We start from the raw sequence: 15,123 nt of genomic DNA, 5'->3' as shown, positions 1-15,123 counted from the left end.
TGTGGCGAAGTCTAGTGTGCCCAGGTTTTTACAATGGAAAGTAATTTTCCTCAGTTCATTCAAAGTTTCTTGGATATGTAAGCAGTAGCATAATGTTTTAGAAGCTTTCGTGGGGACTGTCAGTTTTGATCAAATTTGTTTGTATTCAGCAGAGACAGACAGGCATGATCATAATTATGGTCTTCCATCCATCCGCATTGTATCAACATGGGGATGTAGATAAAATTTATCTGATCATGTAGATGAACGTGCGTAGAGTTAATGTGCTCCCATAGGTGATAGCATTGATTCAATTCATTTACTTTTGAAATTAATGAAGCACACTCTGAGAGAAAGCAGACAGACAGACAAACAGACAGACAGAGAAGCATAGAAAAAAAGATAAAGAAAGGGGGGAGATCTGGAGAGAGGGGGCGTACCATTGGCAATAACAAACATCTTCAGAAGAACTAAAAATATGATGTCGATGATGAATGAGTATTTTGCAGGATAGGCATTCAAAAATGTCATCGAGACCCATGGGACACCCAGAGCTCTCATTCGTTCAGTTTGATGTCACTCTCTCTCCGTCGCCATGGCGGGGAAATCCCTTTCTCCACTGCCAGGGAATTCCCTGCCTGTCAGGGAGAGATCACTGAGCTGAAAAGTAAGTCGGGTCAGTCACAGTGACGTGCCAAGCATTCTCAATGATGGCAAACAATCATACATTCTTACCTTGTAGACTGACATTTAAATCTGAAACTGATTTAAAAGGATATAGTGTCAATATCGGATTGTTTGCTGTGCAGTAAAGGGATGGGGATAGTTTTGGTTTAAGCCTGGCTTCAGGTTTCTAACTATTCGATGAGATAATGAAAAACCTCTTATGAAACATGAAAGAGCATGTGATTCCAAGAGGAATTCAACGTTTCTTTGATGAAAATTGGTTTTGTAGTGGCTGAGATATCTATAAAATAAAGCAATCCTAATAAAAGGTGGGACCCACCTTCTATTATGATCGCTTTGTTTTATTTTGGTTTTGGACATCTCAGCCATTTCAAAGCCGATTTTCATCAAATAAACTTTGAATATCTCTATGAATGGTATGCTCTGTAACATTTCATTAGTGGTTTCTTAGTATCTTGCAAGAAAATTAAAAGGTCAATCCTCATCTCCACCGGAAACTGTATTATCCATTTAAAGTGAGACAAATAAATTTTGATTTACTGTCGGTACAACATTAAAAAACATATTGTGCACTTTAGCAAATTATGTAACTTTATAGTAACTGCATATTTGGGTAAAAACAAAAATCAGGAGACTCTCCAGTTCATACCTCTTGTAAACATGAGCCAAACCACAGTCATCTAATAAGTTATTTCTCTTTTGCTTATGTTGGAGGTCTTCCACAAGAAACAGGTAAGATGTTGGACTCGCAGAGCTGTTAATGGCAACACAATGTCACTACATAAATTTATGACAAGATAGCGTTCATAGTCCTATTCTTAGATTCAACAAAATAGACGAACTCATTATAAATTCCATAATAACTGAGAAGGCAGCATCGATATTCTGAAAGGCAATAAGTCAAGGAACACACTTGCTTCTTGTTGCTGTTCTCCTTGTTTGTACTTTGACCTCAGATTTGGTGTCATAATTGTGTCATAACATAATTTTTATGTTTCATGGTGTATCTATATATTAATATTGCTTTAAGCATATGGAGGACTATTGTATTCACCGAAACTAAAATCTCTATGTAGACTTTATGATATTTCTTGTGCACATGTAAGCGGCAACACCCCTAAAACGATGGTGATGTGCGTTGTATTCCGCTGAGATGAGGCTAGAAAAACTATTACTTTGTTTTGAAGTCACCAATATTGCTAAATAGTTTTCCTTTCTTTTCTTTTTCTTTTACTTTAGGTTTACAGCCAGTTTTCGCCATCTCATTCATCTGTTTTATCTGTGTTTTTAATTTCGTCTCAGACACTCTGGAATGTGTGAATACTTGTTTCAATTTCGTCTTTTATCGACCAGTTTTGAAATCTTTTCATTCAGTAAATGCGTTGTCACCCGTTATTCGTCAATTTCAATTTCAATTCGTTTGTCAAAGTAGCTGAGTACGAGACAGCAAAATATTAATTTCGTTTATTGACATTCTTATCCATCAAAATATCATTCAAATCGTCTACCCCAGATAATATACGTATGATGCTGTAATAATTGTCTTAATCGAGTTGTTTACTTTGTGTTTTTATGTATGATTTAAAGCGACGTAAATATGACAATATCACATCAACGTCGAATCACATTTACGTCACTTTAATCATATACATAGAAACACATTTCCCTGCACTCACTCACTTAATAGATACTCACAACAGTCCTCTTTCCACTCGATCGACACACAGAAATTTTCTTACACAAACGTGCAGTGACACAATAATGTCAACGAAGTTTAGTAATGGGAGAAGAGATGCAGTTCAAACATTATTCTTAAATTGTAATAGAAGGCCCTAATGACGGGCTGAATCAACATTCTTGGTGGAATAAAAGTCTCCATAAACATCCCATAAACATAAAATGTATGTGATCGATCACAAATTAGAATCGAAAGACCATGTGTCACACTAACATCTGCCGTAAAATGTCTCTTCTTCTTTTTCTTCTTCATCATCATTTCTTCTTCATCATCTTCTTCTTAGTTCTTTTCATGTTCCCAGCCACTGCCGTCTTATTCCAGTATCTCTTGACGTGCAAAGCATCGCTGAAGATCTGGTTTATCTTCCATTTAAAGCCCATAAACAATTGATGAATTGAATGACAAAATAATGAATTTGTTTGAAAAAAACAACAACATGAATTTGATCCTTCGACGTACTTCTGACTCGCCAAGCGGCAGAGACGGATTTCAGTGACAGTTGACGAATTCGGATGCTTGACTTCTAAATTTCATTGACGATAAACGAATATTGTGCATGGCAATTTCACGAAATCGAGCCCAGGATTTGACGCAATTTGGCTTCTCCAAACGAAACTGAATGGAAAAATTGATGACGTCTTGTGGAGAAGTGACGAAAATGGGTGGAAAACCCATTTATGAATGTGATGTTCTTTATTATTTTTATTGGTGAAATCCCAGTACTCTCTAACGTAAAACAGCTTAAAATCCTTTGCTATTTCAGGGAAAAAGTCAATCTACAACGTTAGGGTTACATTCATCCTGCAGAAGATTTGCTTTACTGTTCAAATAAAGATTGGCACACTCTCTATGTCAGGAAAAAAAATAACTGAGGCTTGCAAGACAATCGCAATATCAGTAAAGTATCAATCCACATGGATTTATCATTTTCCCGGGTTACAGTTCATTATTCCGAAGGTTTGTTATTCAGAAGGTTTGTTAGGCTACGTACCTTATAACCGGAGGGCCAAACCCCAAAAAGTCGCTTACTTAACGAGTGAGTTGCACTCTCTCTACAAACTAAGTAGACCATGCTTATTTTCAAGTTTTTATTGTAACAAACAACATTCCACTGGTCTACCTCAAAATATTTGTTGCGAAAGCCTCCAAATCCAAGATGGCGTCCAAGATGGCCGCCATATTTACTGAATTTGTTATTTGCAAGATAGAATTTGATTGAAACATCAAACTTCAACAAATTTGATGTCATATGAAAGAGAATAAAATTATCTACAAGTTGATACCATTTTTGTGGGTTATTGTGATCACTGGATTGAGATTTTAAGGAAAAAACACTCATTTTTTGATATTTTTCTGAAAAAAGGAAAATCATGAAAATGCTTGATTCAGCATAAATCAAAGAAAGACCGAAGGATTATCTTGAAACGTTTCAAAAATTTTGTTTGACATATAATTAATATTTGGAGAAAATTAGGGGTCAGTACCATCTTTGGTTCAGGAGTAATAATGTCTCAAACTTGAAAACTCACTACGTAAAAATGGCCACTTTAGTTGTGACAAGACCTTGTTGGTCGTGAAAAAAGCCTGCGCGCGCAAAGACTACTACACGCACCACTGGCAATGGCGCTTGTAGCAGTGCCAGTGGTGCGTGTAGTAGTCTTGGCAAACGCAGACTTTTTCTTTGACAAACAAGGGTTTGTGCCTGCAAACTAACTTTTCATACCAAGTGGTAGCTCAGGTGACGGTGATTGCTATTATTTCAAAGTAGATTGCTCTGAAGCAGATGAGATGAAGCAAAAAATATCTTTCAAATAGAGGTAGAAGCTTGAAACACTAACCTTGCTATAGAAAGTTTAAAACAAAATTTGGATCAATCACTCAAAAAATTCAATATTGCAGGCCATCAGAGCTGACATAGTGTATTGCGCCAAAGTAAATGTATCATTTTGATTTTGATACAATTTTGTCTGTTTGCTGTCTATTTATATGGTTTTTATATATTCTGAACATTTTAATGGTATTTCAAACCATCTTAGGTTTTTATGGAGACATTTTTCAGAATGCACCATAAATATTTCTCTAAAAAGTAAAAAACAAATAAAATTAAAAATGTTTATGAAAACCATGCAGAAATTGACATCTTTCCCATGATATAATCAATATTTGGAGAAAATTAGGGGTCAGTATTGTATTTGGTTCAGGAGTTATAATGTCTCAAACTTGAAATCCAATTTTACATAATATATATTTGCACGCATCTGTTCCCAAAGACGTCACAGAGGGTCAAATCCAAGATCGTGCTTACTTTTCGAGTTCCACTCTCTCTATAAACAAGATCATACATATAATATTAAGTATACTAAGCAATGTTCCGTAAGCACACCTCAATATATTTGTTGCAAAAACCTCCAAAGTACAGATGCGGTCCAATAGGGCCGCCATTTTTATTGAATTTAACATTTCAAACCTAAAATTTGATACAGACATTGGATTGCAACAAATTTGATGTCATATGAAGGAGAGCAAAACTTCATAAAAGTTGATACCACTTTAGCTGTGTATTGTGATAAATTGGGGGGGGGGGTTGTTTGCTTCTCTTTTTTGGGGGGGGGGGGAGGGAATACATATTTTTATATTGTTTTGAAAAAAGGAAGAAATGTAAAAATGCATGATTTGATATTTATCAAAGAAAAACTGAAGAATTGTTTTGAAACCTGCGATTGAGCTTGAGATTTACTGAGATTGAGACATAATACATATTTCTGGAATTATAGGCAATATCATACACTGTTGACAAGTTAAAATCTAAAACTTGAAAATATTATATTTATGCATTATAAATTTTGCATACAATGTGTTTACATGGTCACATGCAATATTGTTATGATTTAGTGACTTGCAAGTACCTGCAAACTAACTTTTCATGCCAAGTGGTATGTAGGTGTCGCTATACTGTGGCATTTCATCATAGTAGATTGTTCTGAGGCAGATAAGATTGAACAGAAAGTATTTTCCAAAAGAGATAGGAGCTTGGAATTTGACACAAATTTTGCCAATGTGTAATGTTTAGCGATAAACATAGTATCCACACAAAATTCAAGATGGCGGTAATTAATCAAGGTTGTCATTCAAGGCATTATTTACCATCAGTGCACGTAAAACAAAAACCCAGCTTTACTTATAATGTCTCAAACTAGTTCTAAACTGTGACTTAGGGATAGAACAACTAATGTACAAACTTAAATCAGTATAATTAATGCTAAATATTGTTAGATATACTAAATAGATCTGATAAGAATGTTGTTTTATATACTAAATTGTTAACAGTTATCATGGTTATGGTTTCTTGAAAAGAAATATTGTTATCTCCGTATGGTTTAGGCTTTATTATATATTTTTTTACATGGTAGAATGTTTTGTGATACAACTAACCTGCACATATAAATCGAATGTGATATTTCTCCCAATGGTAAACAATACCTTTAGTGTGTTGCGTAAAAGTTAAATCTCAACTTATACACTGTAACTTCTTATATTGCTGTCTATTACATGTTTCTATACATCCGAACGATATTGTACTAGTGTAAACCATATTGAGGGTCTCTTTTTTTTCGGGGGGGGGGGGGGGTTGGAGCTCATTCCAGTGTTTGGGTAAGGCCCAATCTTTGATAAAAAAAAAAGAAATGCTTCTGTATCAAAGATATGCTTTTTTACTTGTATGTTACTCTGCTGTTGTAGAAACGTGAATGATGATGGTATATGTGTAATAATGTCTGATCCGCACATGTCTTTGAAAGCCCTTCTGATCCGAACCCTCCCCCCCCCCCAAAAAAAAAAAAGAAAAAAAAATCCGACATGGCGGCAATTTCTCAACTTTGCTCTTAAATGTGTTGTGCGATATTACTTTTCAGTATATTGTTCGAATAAAATTGTCCAAATTTATTATTCGTGCTGTATATTCACATTTTATACAAATAAGCATGCTGAAACTGTATTTACTGTTATCAGATTTTCTTACATTGTTTTTAGGCTGATTTCATGTGGGTTATAGTGTCACAATTGATCTGAACTTATGCCATTGGTATGTCTAGATGCTTTCCCATATTAGATATAAGGATCTCTCGAGAGTGAAAATGTTCATTTTCATTCATTTTAGAGTGACCTCGTGGATCACTCGAAGAGTGATGAGTGATCCCTAAGGCAGGGCTCGACACTAACGGTGGTCCGGTGGCCCAGGGCCACCAAAAACGCACGTCGGGCCAACAAAATGTCAGAAATAAAGACTTTGGTGGCCTGATCGGGCCAACGAAAAAGGTCGGATATTTGCCTTTGGGCCACCAAAAATAACAGTTAGTGTGAGGCCCTGCCTAAGGTCACTCTAAAATGAGTGAAAATGAACATTTTCACTCAAAAGTCACTCCAATTTCACTCTAAATTCACCGATTTCTGTTATTCACTCCTCACATCAAAAGTAAAAACTTCCACTCGATTTTTTTTTTTTTCGGAGAGTAGAATATCACTGGTTTTAAAAATATGTCCATAAAAACTTAAGACGGTTTAAGATAGCGCAACAGACAAAATTGTATCAAAATCGAAATAATACATTTAATTTGGCGCAATACACTATGTCAACTTTGATGGCTGTCATCTTGATTTTTTTTTTTTTTTTTTTTTTTTTTTGGAGCGGTTGATCTAAATTCTGTCTTAAACTATCTACACTAAGATTGGTGCCAAGTTTCAAGCTATTACCTCTATTTGAAATGTTTTTTTTTTTTTTTTTGCTTCATCTCATCTACTTCAGAACAATCTACTTTGAAATAATAGCGATCAGTATCACCTGAGCTACCACTTGGTATGAAAAGTGAGTTTGCAGGCACAAACCCTTGTTTGTCAAAGAAAAAGTCTGCATTTGCCAAGACTACTACACGCACCACTGGCACTGCTACAAGCGCCAGTGCTAGTGGTGCGTGTAGTAGTCTTGGCGCGCGCAGACTTTTTTATGACCAACAAGGTCTTGGTCACAACTAAAGTGGCCATTTTTACGTAGTGAGTTTTCAAGTTTGAGACATTATAACTCCTGAACCGAAAATGGTACTGTCTTCTAATTTTCTCCAAATATTAATTACATGTCAAACAAAATTCTTGAAACGTTTCAAGATAATCCTTCAGTCTTTCTTTGATTTATGCTGAATCAAGCATTTTCATGATTTTCCTTTTTTCAGAAAAATATTAAAAAATGAGTGTTTTTTCCTTAAAATCTCAATCCAGTTACAACAATAACCCACAAAAATGGCATCAACTTGTAGATAATTTTATTTTCTTTCATATGACATCTCATTTGTTGAAATCTAATGTTTCTATCGAATTCTATCATTTATATAACAAATTCAGTAAATATGGCGGCCATCTTGGACGCCATCTTGGATTTGGAGGCTTTCGCAACAAATTTTTTTGAGGTAGACCAGTGGAATGTTGTTTGTTACAATAAAAACTTGAAAATAAGCATGGTCTACTTAGTTTGTAGAGAGAGTGCAACTCGACCTCTGTTTTTAGCTTTTGGCCCCCCGGTTATTATTTTCATTTCCGGATTAACGAACCTTATTTAATTTTTGAATTAAAAAACCTTCCAAACAACGAACTTATTTCATTTTCGGATTATAACGAACCTTCGGAATAACGAACCTTATTTCATTTTCGGTTTAACGAACCTTCGGAATAACGCCACAATAATGTTTGCACTAACGAACTCTTTATACTTTTTGTCGGTATTATAGGTATAGGGACAGGGGCGGATCTAGCTTTTTATAAAGGAGGGGGTTGGGCGGTATGCGAGGGAGCGTAGCGACCGAGCCCGAGAGAGCGGAGCGAGCGAGGGGGGGGGGGGGGTGAAGGGTGTGGGAGGGGGGTGTCCCCCGTCCCACAGTAAGGAGAATTTTTGAAAATCTGTGTGTGAAAATGGCATTTTCTTGCATCTAAAACACCACTATTTTTGATATAGAGGTCATTGCCATAAATAGGAAAAAAATAAAATTACAAGTTTGAAAAAAAAAAAGAAGATAAGATAAAAAAAAAATGGTCCCCGGATTTTTTTTTTTTTTTTTTTTTGGGGGGGGGGGTTGCAACCCCCCAACCCCCCCTCTAGATCCGCTTCTGAGGGAATTGTTGTGATTCGGAATAACAAACCTTCGGAATAACAAACTTTCGGAATAACGAACGTCGTCCATTTCCCCTCACACTCTTTCTTTGTAGTATAATCTCTTTGTAATATAATTTCAGGCACAAAGAACTTATGCCTACTTACACCGTGACACGACATTTTGCTCATACGACAATGAAAATTGCTCCGGTCTTATTTTCTCTAGCAGGGACTTAGGGTTGGGGTAATCACTAGGGTTAGGGTTATAGGGTTTTAGGTTTAGTTTGATGTGAGGATTATGATTAGGGATAGGGTTATGTTTGTATAAGGTATAATTTATGTTCGGGCTAGCGTGCAGATATTTCATGAGAGCAATATTATTGTCTGCAGGAGCTTGCTCGTGGAACCACGTGTACACGTCACACGTCTGGAGAAATGAATTCATATACGTGGACATTGCTTGTTGTCATATGTTTTAAGCTTTCAAGTGCAGTGGGAAAAGACAATGAATATTCAACTTTGTGGTACCCGGTTCGGGTCTTTTGAAAGCTGCGGCGACAGTCCCCACATAGGCATAATGCGTGCACTTTATATCCTAATTGACTATATATAATACTTATAAGATGGTCTAAAATGTTAGTACTCGTTCGTTTGGGTGATGTTTTAGGGTGATATTCCGAAAGTTAATTATTCTAAAACACACAAACCCAGATGTTCAAAAATCTGAAAACTGATATATAGGGTTCGTGAATCTGAACAGCTGAGGCGTTATTACTTTGTATAAGGTTTGTTTTTCTGAAGTTTCATTAATCCGGAAATGAAATATGGTTTGTTAATCCAAAAAAAAAAAAAAAATAGTGCATATATTTATGTATACTATATTGCTAACCTTCGGAATAACAAGTCTTATTTCGTTTTCTAGTTTGCGAATGTTAGGAACGATGAACTGTATATAACCTGTTTATAACCTTGATGCATCCCTGTTGTAGAACTAGATGAGGTATTCACATACAACTCCACTGACATTTTCAACTCGAACACACCTATTTGTTTATGCCATAGTCGTTGAGTTGCAAACAACAAATTAATAGGCAACATATTTGAGAGTCACCTGATTGACTTTCCCAAGTTTGTTCAACACTGAGCATCCGGTCTCTAGGGAGAAGAGGTAACCTAGTTTGAAATTAATCGCACGCACGACTGATTCCTGGACATGGAGACAACGAGTCGAGATCGGCTGATATCACAATTTACATCGGTTTGCATCAATTCACCCATTGTTGTCTTCTTTCAACTGACCATTTTTGTGCTATTGTGATGTTTACCATTGAAAGCGACCCAGTCAAGTGCTTGCTCTTGTGAAATGACATCCAGATGGAAAACCTAGTTATTCTAGAAAGAATGCTGTTAAATTTCGATATGGGGAGTATTATCTCCATAAAATTTCACTTTCATATATTAACCTTTCGGACTGCTGCATGACGTGATGCATGTATGATACCATTATCAATCAAGGCTGAAAAGAACAAAATGTGAGCAACAATGCAACGTCCGCACTTTCAATTTGAGATGGATTGCTAAATATTCGTGTTCCGATAAAGTACATCGATATGCCGTCTGTAATCATGAGAGCCAAATAAGACAGAATCTTCATTCACGATTTGTACAACAAGTCTGAAAAGAAAAAAAAAATGTCACTACACACTTAACTCTCCGCATGGAACCTTTACTATATAGACCAGGTCGTATGCACAGCTGATTCAGTAATTTAATCTTGTCTGGTCTTGCGTTCTTACACATAATGCACGTTTTCATAAAAACATTAAAAATCTGAGTTAAAGGACGAAACATCTTCACACAAAACAAAATTATAACAGTCCCAATATAGCGGGCTCTTTGTAGTCTTCCAGTGGGCAATATAATATTTCACCGTAAACAAAGGTTGCAGAAACCACGTTGAGACCCATCCGCCTTTTCTTTCAGCATGTTCAGGGTATAACCTAATATAAGTAACATTTGTCTGCAATAGTAGAATATATACTTACTGAATGTAAACAGGTAAGTAAAAGTAAAATCCCAAAATTACTACTTGATTTATTATTTGCATATGAGAAATAAAAGGGTGACGTCTGTTACAGAAATCATGTGACCTAGTCAAAACGGACACCAACCTATCGAAAGCACTGACCTCCATACTAAAATAATAATCTAGAGATTAGTGGTCGATAGTAGTGGTCACACGTACTCAATGTTTGATTGTAATCCAAGATGGATGATGGAATCAAAATTTAAGCAAAAGATATTGTTTGCAAAAAAAAAAAAAATACTTGCGGTGTTCTCCTTTGAATTTCCTCCTTGAGTCTTTTGTGGATATCTTTTCTCTGTAATATACTTTCAAAGATATATAGGCCAGATTGAAGACCAACACATTGTAACATAATCTATACTGACACCGCAGATTGTTGATCTGACATACACCGGCTTCAAATGAGACAGGGTTCTCGCTGTCTGGCAAATCCATTTTAACTAGGTCGGGTTCACCTTCTTGCAATCTCGGGTACCGCAGAGAAAGAATTGCTGAGGAATAACAGTCAACCAGGATCTATCCATATAACATTCAACAACAACAAAAATTACCACAGTAAGCAAAACTAGAATTCACGTGAGAGAGAGGGGAAAAAACCCCGAAACAAAACAAGACCAATAGTGATGGCGACTGCTATAAGAGTTCAAAGGGAACACCTTTTTTGTCATTTTTATTGAGCGTATAGTGTAAAAGTACATGAGGTTCTGATTTCTCTTTCTATAACAAAGTTATCTTTAAAAAAAAAAAGAAGTCTATCAATATGAGTAACATCTACAGATTCTTTTTTTTTTGGGGGGGGGGGGGAGGAAATAGGGTGATACTCAAAAGGTTTGAGGACACTATTTATACAACCAATAATTGAATCGAAATGCCATATTATGATATTACACTGCAAAAAATCGGGTGTTAAATTTTGATTTGAAACACCGAGCTAGTGTTAAATTTCTGGTGCTCATTGGTGGTGTTACATTAACACCTTTGGGTGTCACTTCAAAATAATAAAAATATAAAATTAGTTTTTAGGTAGGTAATTACAAGATGTAGTTGTTTTTTTTTCTTGAATTTGAACTTCAATAATTCACTAACAAGAACTTTCCGATAAAGTATTTGATTATAAAAAAAAAAAAAAGTTGTAAACACATTAAACACCAAAGTAACACCAGTTGATGTGGTCCCCTATTGAAGCTGGGCTGGTGTTATACCATTGGCATTATCATCAGCAATAATAACAAATCAACACCAAGTAGTGTCATTGTTGAATTAATACAAGCGCATAGTCAAAATTTCACCATCTGTAGTTTCAAATTAACACGAGGAAGGGCCAGGTGAACACTTTTTTGACACCATAAAAACGTACTTTCTACACGTGTCGGTGCAGTCCTTTATTGACACTTGATCGGTGTTAGATTTAACACCCATGGTGTTAAATCTAACACCGCTCTTTTTTACAGTGTACCTAATTATAAATATGCATGCGCGTTGATTTCACTGCACAAGATATAAAGATTTACTTGGGCGAATTAACTCGGACAATCGGGAGGTTCAGGATGATTATGAGTGCAACTAGGCAACACAGTTATCTCAGCACAAGGCAACCCGCTGGTACATTCCACTGTTGTGTTTGTGAACTATAGTACGTTTTGACCGTTCCGCGGAATTAATCTTGTACGTGATTCATCTTAACGGACATCACGACACAGTCTTTCCCGAAACGAAGATTTCTTTTTCTTTTACTTTTTGTTGTTACTTTGGGAAAATTTGGACTCAGAAAGGAAGTGGCTGCCTTTTATAACATTTCTCAAAAGACGGTTTTTGAATCGTCCATGTTCACACGAATTACGAAAAAGCGTAAACGACCTGCAAACCAATAATATTTTAAAGCGATATTATTTTGCTTCTTTTTGTTTTTCGCCAAGCGGTACTCAGCGTGCACGAGCCGTACGTATATGTAGGATATAAGCCATATAATTCACAAGTGCTCTATAGTCACGCATTAGGCCTATAGTAAAAGCTGAGTCTAAATGTAGCATTTCAAATCGCTATTATTTGATATCTTTAGCTAATACTGCTATCATAATCAAAGTTAATTCAACTTGGATTTTCAACTTTGCAAGATCACAATAACTTTTTTCTTTGTCGAGCTTTAATAACATGTCAAGGCACAAATCCCTCTTCTATTTAAAATCCGTGTAAGAGGATATACGTGGGAGGAGAGTATAGAGTATGGAGAGAAAGAGGGGGTGGGGAGGGAAGGGGAGAGAGGGAACAGACGAAGGGGTAATCTGTCATCATTTTGTAGTATCAATCTTACACAAAGTATCTATGGATGGACTGAGACCGAAAGATATTAGATAATAACAAACTGAATTGATTTAAAAATGTTCTTGAGCTATTGATGAAATCCAATATACTGTATAGCCCTTTATTAGACTTGCTCGATTTTTCGAGTTACGTTTTGAAATGGGACGTAAGGTGACAACGTCTAGTAGGTTTATTGCATACATATTACAGGGTTTGGACCATTGCATTCCATCACAATAGCTGTCTTTCCTTTCTAGTTGTTTATGTCTAAAGAATCAGAGTATAGTCTGTCGCAAATACGCGACCGCAAAATGGATTAAGCGCCATTCTTAAACATTCTAAAGTAAGTTCGCCATTAGATAGAACAAAATAAAACCTGTCCAATGATACATTACTTGTTGCATAACAAGGGATATTCCCAAAGTTTATGATATGAAATATTATATTCAGTATAAAATTCACCTTATCCTTTTTATCATAAAATTTCCTAATAACTCAGCTATAAGTACACGAACATTTTTCTTGTTTGTTGTAGGTCTCAACATTCAAACTGCAAGATGTGTTTGTTTGTTTGTTTGGTTTATTTCTGCATTTTCTTTCTCCGAATACAATTGCAAATGAAAACAAAATGATACAGATACATACAAATCAATACAAAGAAAAATCATTTGCGTAACAACATTCAGTCTGAAGTGGCATAATTATGAATCAAAATAACATATTAAGGCATACTGTATCTATTAACAAAGGAGAAATCAATACAGGGGACCGTCATCATAAGCAGAGCTTGACGTGGATGAGGCCCTATCTGAATATGTGATACCAATGTAATACAACACCAAAATGTACTCATAAAACTCTTAATCTTAATACACAAAACACATTTTGCTACAGAAAAAAAAAACAGAAAAGAAAAATAGTGACTTGGCGCTTTAGAACAAGAAAGGAAAAAAACAGCACGCAGCACCATTGACTGCTGCATGGTATAGTAGACAATAAAAGTGTAGGTGTGTGCGAGTGACAGTGCCTCGTGTGTGCAGGTGACAGTGCAAGAGAGAATAAAGGCTGTAGCATGCCTATTTTGGGGGTAAGGTATACGCTTTAATGAATGTATGCAATATCATTATCAACGAAAGGAACGGGAGGGAATGAAAAAAAACCACTTTGCATGGATCAGGGCTGACTGAGACTTCAAAAAAAAAAAAGAAAAAATACATTGATCAAAGACTACTAACTGGAAACATATTTCAATAATAAATACTTTTTTAAATGAGCTTTAAAGGAAAACAGTGAAGTACACTGCTTTAATTGATCAGGTAGGTTATTCCAGACATCGGGACCGTAATGTCTAATTGATTTCTGAGCTAAAATAGTTTTGGGGTTTACAAGGTGAAAATCTGTCGAACGGCGAGTTGGATATGTGTGTATATTCGAATTTAAGTGAAAAATATTATGAAATAAAGAGGGAAGTTGATTTGTTGCATACTTGTACATAAATATACCTGTTTGTAAGATGTGGATGTCCTGAAGCTTCAAAGTATGCAAACGATGAAATAAAGGATCTGTATGAGATAAATATGTGGAATTAGTAATAATACGAATAGCACGCTTTTGGAGTAAATACAATGAATTCAGTTTAGTAATACTACAATTTCCCCATACAATATTTGAATTTGTGTGAATAATCTGGGGTGACGTAAATTTTAAATTACTTTTTGTTTGTTTGTTTGTTTGTTTGTTTGTTAGTGGTTTCCTTATTGTTTCATACCATTATCGTACATCAATTTTAGTTTATGAATAGACCCTGGTTTTATCAATCTTATCAAATATCCAGGTATGACTCTTGTCAACCATAGCTAAAGAATGAACTACAACGAGTTGTGATATTGTTTTATTTGTGATCTCATGTTACGTCCAATTGACTGCATTTGTGATTTTATCAATGTAGCATTAATTTTGTTTTTTGTTTTTTGTCGGGAAAATCAAACAACATGTAGGCATACCGTACTCAGTACATCGAAAGCTGAGGAGATGCCGTAGTGCCAGGCGCCCTCTATCACCAGAAAAGAAAAGAGCCACAGGGACTGGTGCTCCTATCACCTTGTACTGAGGTAAGGCGAATGAAGACCACTGTGGAAGAATAAACTGAGGCCAACCATGTAAACAAAAACCTGCCCGTCCCCCTTTCAGCCGCCG

The sequence above is a fragment of the Diadema setosum genome, chromosome 5 (genome assembly GCF_964275005.1).
Source record: "Diadema setosum chromosome 5, eeDiaSeto1, whole genome shotgun sequence".
Classification (NCBI taxonomy): domain Eukaryota; kingdom Metazoa; phylum Echinodermata; class Echinoidea; order Diadematoida; family Diadematidae; genus Diadema; species Diadema setosum.
The sequence above is the reverse complement of the archived record's forward strand: the minus strand, read 5'-3'. Positions refer to the sequence as shown.